Source organism: Rosa rugosa, chromosome 4 (genome assembly GCF_958449725.1).
Source record: "Rosa rugosa chromosome 4, drRosRugo1.1, whole genome shotgun sequence".
Lineage (NCBI taxonomy): Eukaryota > Viridiplantae > Streptophyta > Magnoliopsida > Rosales > Rosaceae > Rosa > Rosa rugosa.
This window is the reverse complement of record NC_084823.1, coordinates 4,580,406-4,587,413: the sequence shown is the minus strand read 5'-3', so window position 1 is coordinate 4,587,413 and position 7,008 is coordinate 4,580,406. Positions and strand designations below refer to the sequence as shown.

Here is a 7,008-nt window from a genome sequence, read left to right as displayed (position 1 = left end):
ACATGAAGGAATGGGAATTGGTGTAGGTCCCACCTATTTATCAGGAATCGATTCCTGAATACTCAGGAATTCGATTACGAAGGGGGGAGATGAGTTTATGAATCATTCCTCCGGAATCAATACCGATTCCTTTCTTCTCCCATTCCACTTGTCTCCGATTCATGATTATTTTCCATTCCAAGTAAGTAAACGTGCCATTGAATTGGATTGGATCAACTTCAATCTTCTTCATTCTTTATAAAGTTGACTAATTGGAATTAGAGTCATTAGACGCACTGCCGACATATGATTGAAGAAGAGATCAAAATCTTTTAAACTATGGAGCAACTGAAAGCAATGGCGGATGCAGGAATGAAACTTCGGGCGGGCTTGAGTTTCTTAATAGAAAAAAAAATAAAAATTACAGAGAATCTTGACGGTTGAAACCATGTAGTAATGAATTTTGACCGCTTCAATTTTGGCTCATGATTTGACATTTTGGCTTAACCTATAAATTAAGAAGGGAAAATTTCGCAAACAGTACACCAAGTAAAGGCCACTAATAATTCTTATACACCAAGTAAAGGCCACTAAGTTTCAAACCAAACATTTCGGTACACAAAATCTGAAACTCGACCCACTATCAGTACACGATGTCAATTTTTGACACCAAAATGTCCTTTATGCCCTCAATTCTTTTTTTTTTAATAATTTTTTTTTCTGTTATTTTTTTTTCCTTCGGTTTTATCTCTTTCTTCTTCCTTCTTCCGGGCTCACTCCCTCGCTTCCAACGCCGCCTTCCTCACCTCCACGCTCACTCCCTCGCTTCCAACGTCGCCCTTGCGAGGTGAGCTTCTCCCGCCGCTGCCGCTCCGCCTCCACGTGGTTGAGCGGCGTGTCTCGGCCCAGCCCGGGTTTCCGGCCCCGTTTCTTCGGCGCTCTTTTCATCTGGCAGTCGGAATCTACTAAGTCCGGGTTTGGGTCAATTCGGAGCTCCGTTCTTCTTATTGCTAGAACCAAAAACATGTTTCTTGTCGTCATTGTACGAGCTGTGGTCCTCTTCCTGCACGCCGGCAATGATGCCGATGTCAAAAATGGAGAAGTTCCGGTTGATGAACTCGAGCGGTCTTGTTTCCGGGTCGAGCTGATCCGACCCGAACAACGACTTGGTTTGCTGGATCAACCCCCAGTTCTCTCTGATCAAACCGGAGGAACCCATTTCAAGAACACCGTCGGAAGTTGGGATGCAGATCAAGGTCTCGATCCCGTGGATTTGGGCCTCTTTGGCTCTCTCGCAGTTGTTGAACTGAAGCTCGTGGGCCCCGCTCAGCCAGATTGAGGTCCCGGAGCCGAAGGCCTTGCCAGGAACAAAGCCGTCCCCGACGGCGAAAGATCGAGTGAGGGAGTGAGCCCGGAAGAAGGAAGAAGAAAGAGATAAAAACGATGGAAAAAAAAAATACCAGAAAAAAAAAAAGAATTGAGGGCATAATGGATATTTTAGTGTCAAAAATTGACGTCGTGTACTGATAGTGGGTCGAGTTTCAGATTTCGTGTACCGAAATGTTTGGTTTGAAACTTTGTGTATAAGAATTATTAGTGGCCTTTACTTGGTGTACTGTTTGCGAAATTTTCCCAATTAAGAAACTAACTTTCAAAAACCAAAATAAAAGCCACAATATTACATGCACTGCAGTAAGAAAAAAGAAAAAGAAAGAGAATACCTTGAAAGCAGTAGCTTTGCTCAATTACCAAGTTGATTTTAGCCTTTAAACAATGCTCTCCAAATAGGCTTCGACGGCATCATCAAGATAGCTATAGCTCTCTGCATCTCTGACCAAAAAAAAAAAAAAACAGAAGTAAAATCTAGATAACTATAGCTCTCCGCCCGTGAGATCATCATAGATTCATAGTGTAAGCTATTTGCAAAATTAACAGCAAAGATCCATTCCTTCCAACCAAAACTAACAGGAATATTAAAGACTTGCAACGACAAGTCAACAACCTCGAAAAGTCGAAATAGATGTAGCATATCAGTGATATCACCATGACAATAACAACTATCACTCATTTACTTTATTAGGATTAGAAATAAGCCTTCTTCTAAACCATTGTTCCTCACACTGAATTGGAAGGAAGAAGCCATACCACTTTCTTCCTTTCGTAAGCAAGTTCCAGTGTTCCACACTTCCACAGCAAAGCACATAAAAAAATCTTCAATCCACTGCTAAATGCCTAAAGCAAAACCCATAAAATTGAAATTGACATCAATTCTTAACCCTAAAAATTGCCCCAAATTGAATTGAATAAATAGAACAAAATTGAATCCTACTTACATTCAATTGATTGATTGCCCAAATTGAAGAAGAAGAGTAGAAGAGAAACTGACTTCGATCTCTGAGAGAAGAAGAGAAGGTGACACTGTCTGACTGTGAGAAACTGAGCAGGACTAAATAGGGCTGGGCACTGTCCCAGACCGGCACTGTGTTTACTGGGACCGGCAAGTATACTTCGGGTCGGGCTTCGATTTTCTGAAAATAGGGACCGGATAAACCCGGACCGAGAATAAACGGTCCGGTTTGGCCGGGCTTTCGGTTCCTAGCAACAGTTGCAGCAGTGCTGCATTTTGCCGATGAGGTTGCCATCAAGTCTGAAACAGAAGCACTCAAGCTGTCAAGCACAAACTCAGCAATTGCAACAACAATGCTTTCAAGTTACAAGTTTCAACTTTCAACAGCAATTCAAGTTTCAAGCTGGGTATTGCAATCAATTATCAATCAATGAAAGTTATGACGGAGAAAATTGAAACAAGAGTTGGACAAATACAAAATTGAAAATCAATTATCAGAATCATGTAATTGGAGAATCGAAACAAGAGTTGGACAAATACAAAATTGAAAATCAATCTGATAGCAGACGGAGAAAACTCGAAGAAGTGAATAACTGAACTACTGAAGAATTCAAGAAGTAGAGAGGAGATTACCGTTCTCGACTTCCGAACGGCGAGCAGAGTCTGGTAGCCGTCCTCCTCCTCGTCGGAGACAGAAGGCTTCAGGCTTTTAGAGTTTCAGCGAAAGAGGCTTGACCGCTTGACATCGGAGGCTTGATTTTGCAGAACAGCTCGAGGTCCTCTTCGAAATCGGAGTCGGAATTGGGAGCCGAGGAGAGGTCTACCGCCTACGTCATCGCTTTGGTTGATTAGTGGCCGGAACTCCGGAAGACTGGCCTTCAATCGAGGGCTCGAGGCGGAGAGGCGGACTGGCGGAGTAGGGAGAGTTGAGATCGAGAGTACGACAAGTCGACATAACTGATTTAGGTCATTTAGGATGAATCACGTGTGGTCATGTCTATACTAATAACATAGACCCTAAAAACTATCCAATAAATGGAGGACATATACACATCTTCGGGTTTTCCGGTCCACGAAGTCAGCGAAACTTAAGGACAGGGACCGGACCGGCAACACTTCATAATGGGACCGAACCGGACCGAATGTAGTTATTTTGAGTGCGAAACCTGGCCCGGACCGGCCGTTCCGGATCGGTTCTTTCCGGTTTTTCGGGTTTTCGGTTATTTTTGCCCACCCCTAGGACTAAAGGAGTGAAGCTATGAAGCAACGAAAGGAACGCAGCAGAGAGACGATCGTGGTCGGGGTTCAGGAGTATTTGGATGGGCTTCACTATGGACTACCCTCAATTAAAAAATAAAAAAAAGAAGCATACATCTATTTTTTTTTTTAAACCCAAAAATCTCGGACGGGCTTGAGCCCGCCCAACCCTCTACCTAGATCCGCCGGTGACTGGAAGGGTAGTCAGTAGTTGATTAATTTACATTATTGTTACCTGGTTTGCTCACTTGGCTTCCAAACCACGATTCATATCACACTTCTAAACCGAGACTCATATTGTTGGTAGAAGCGATCCCAATATATTGATTCAATTCACAGTTTCGATTATCCTCATTCACTTCTCAAAACCTCACTTAAACAAGGTAAAGGGAGATTCTTTGTATTTCTCTCATGACAACTTAGCTGCTTAGGGGTCAGACTCTTAGGGCTCATAAAATCATAATGGTTGTATACATCATGGCAAGGAATTAAAGAAAAAATATTTTTTCCGTAAATAAGCTAAGAAATTGTAGTTTCTTTATTTTTTTAATAAAGGGCTGGTGCGGCTGCCCTCAAGCCTTGATTAATCAAACTGTCAAATAGAATGAGGGACATTAAGCCTAAACTCCTGATTACAATAAGTATCTAGAGAATGATCCAAAATAATATCAGGATCTCTATAAAAAAGATGCATTCAACCAGGCACCAACTAGCAAAGAGTGCTCTACTGGCTACTCTATTTGCTTTGACATAGCGGTGACATAACTGAAAGATAACTCGATATGTAACACGATTACAACGTAACCTAATTACCATAAGCACAGCTTTCCCACTATGTTGCCACTGGAGGATAAATCTAACGACACTTAGTTTCACCCTGCTACTAGGAGGTTGCGATCATTTGACGATGCAAGGAACTCGCCACCTACCCAAAGCAAACAAGGCATACAAGGTGTGCAGCTTGGGACACAGCCCGCTACGCCCTACCCCAACTCGAGAGGGACTTATTATCGAAATGTAGCCATTACTAACTAAGAAATAACAGCAACATAAAGCAGTAAAACAAAAACCAGGCCAAAAGAGGCCTAAAGACAACTTTCAGGCCCAGTCAACCCAGAATGGGCCTACTAGCAATACCCGAGCCAGATTAGCTAGGCCAGCAAGGTGCACCCCCCTATCAGCCCAAGTCAACCACTGTTGCCCTACCACTATACCTACCGCCCTACCACTAGCGTCGGACCCCCACCACCATGCCTACACATGCCAGTCCTGGCGCGCACCTCTGTTTACCCAACCACCCAAAACCTGTGGATCTACATCAGTACCCGATTCGAACAACAGAGAATCGCCGTCAAGCCAACAATCCAAACCAGCAAACAGTCGATCTCGGTACACCCTCCGACTGCAACAAGACGCCACTCCAATCCAGCTAAGATCCAAAGCTGGTCCGATCTCAATCCTCAGCCCCGACACAGCTCCAGATACAATGGCATCCTTACACCGAGAGAGATGAAGAAACGCACGCTCCGACTCCAACCTTCGAGCAATGGATACGCTCATAAAGCAGGCAACCAGTCCGACTGCACACAACTTGCGACGGCGCGGCCAAAGGCCTGCACCAGCTCCACGACACAGCCGGACGAGAACAAAAGAACACGGGCAAAGCTAGAGGTTTTCAAGCCGTGAGGCGCGTTCCTCTTTTCTTTATTTTATTTTATTGGCGAAAGGAGAAGAAGTTTCTAAGAAATTGTAGTTATTTATGAATAAAAGATTTGGTCTCATGGGCTAAGATAAAATAATTTCTATTGGAAAAATTGGCTTTTTTATTCTGTCTATTTTAAATATGATTTATTTATAGTTATCATTAGATAGGGTTTTTTTTAGGGAAACGGAATCAGGTTCCATTATATTAATGACTTCTCTCTGTCAAGCTAGAATGATTCAAAAATCCTTCATAATACATCTCAAAGTGCAATTCAGTCTGCATAAAGTAGAGCCATCAACAAAATGAAAACTATACAAAACTGAAAAATGCATAATATAAAAAATCCTACACCTATCCAACCCTAAATCAGAGTAACTGACTTAACAAGTGTTGATGCCTAAGACCCTCCTGGTGTACATAGTCACTCATTCAGCCAGCGTACTGTGCGTATAGCTACGACCAAGGGCATAATAAGGTAAGAGCACTTATTCAAAGCAAAAAAAAAAACCAAACTAGGCTCACCCCCAACTGGCCCAAACCAAGACAAACCCAAAGGGTAGAGAAGGAGGCAAGGACTAACCCAAGGCCCAGCCCACCAGACTGCAGCCCAGGGAAGCTAAGGCCCAAGGCCAATCCTGCAGCCCAAAACTCGGCCCCAAAGATCCAGCTAGAAGGACCAACCGGTGAGCAGCCGATCCTCATCGTTTCGGCGACCTCCCTCTGGCCTCCACCATCGTTGAAGACTAGAGAAGAAAATCCGGACCTCCGACTTGGAAATCAACAAGTGACGCTCAGAGACGTCTCTTCAGAGCCTCCGTTGTAAAACAGTACTCGTCCGAGAAACCAAGAGCGCACCACCACGGACCCGTCAAGAGTACTTCCGGCGCAGCAGTGACGCAACACCATTTGTCGAACCCGAAGCCTTAACCCAACAGCCTCACTATCACAGCCTTCAGCCGCCGCGACCGGAGCCTGTTCTAACTTGGATCGAAAAGAAACCGCACCCTCTGACGCCTCACCTGAAAGCCACCACGAATCAGAGCCATACCGCCTCAAAAATGGGTCGTCGAACAATGCCCAGAACAACCGACGTCGCTGAACAAGGATCTGCCGCTCCGTCTTCTAGTCGTCGCCCTGGTCTGGATACCACACGTTCGCTACTGCCACACGAGACCCTAGGTTTTGCCTCCCGAGGTCGCTCCGTATTGCTCGGAGGCCTCCTTAACTATGTACTCAATATATCATTAGACATGGTTATTTATATTAAATAATCCTTAATTGTATTGATAAATTCAATTTTATAAATACTATATGTGTAACGCCCCGATATGCACCTCATCAAATCGAGCACATTGCACTCGTGTATTCTTAAAACCTAAGCTAAGGTGCTTAAATCAAGTCCTAAGAATCCGCAAGGCAAAACAAGGAAATTAAAATACTTTAATAAGTTCATTACGAAAATTTGAGCACAGAAGCATTTGTTTAAGGGAGGTGAAAACTATAAAACCAACGGAAATCCTTTAAAAACAAATAAAAGTCCTTTCAAAACAATTATCGAATGATTATCCGGTTTAAAACCAAAGTCGAAAAAATATACAAAGAGGTATTTTACAAACAATCACAATCTTGATAAGCAAGTTTTGTGAGAATAGAGAAAATAAGAAAAACCTGTCACACGGATCTAACTCCGTCAGTGACAATTGAAGTACAGGGTAATTAA

At 43.4% G+C, this 7,008-nt stretch overlaps 1 long non-coding RNA gene across 1 annotated transcript; it reads right to left on the bottom strand.

Moving 5' to 3' along the window:
- Positions 1–1,667: 1,667 nt before the first annotated feature.
- On the bottom strand, positions 1,668–2,410 carry LOC133742921 (uncharacterized). Its single transcript, XR_009862828.1, has 3 exons — positions 2,313–2,410; positions 2,125–2,211; positions 1,668–1,807 (listed from the first exon to the last, which is right to left on the bottom strand). It is a non-coding gene; the product is annotated as an uncharacterized LOC133742921 (long non-coding RNA).
- Positions 2,411–7,008: the final 4,598 nt, after the last annotated feature.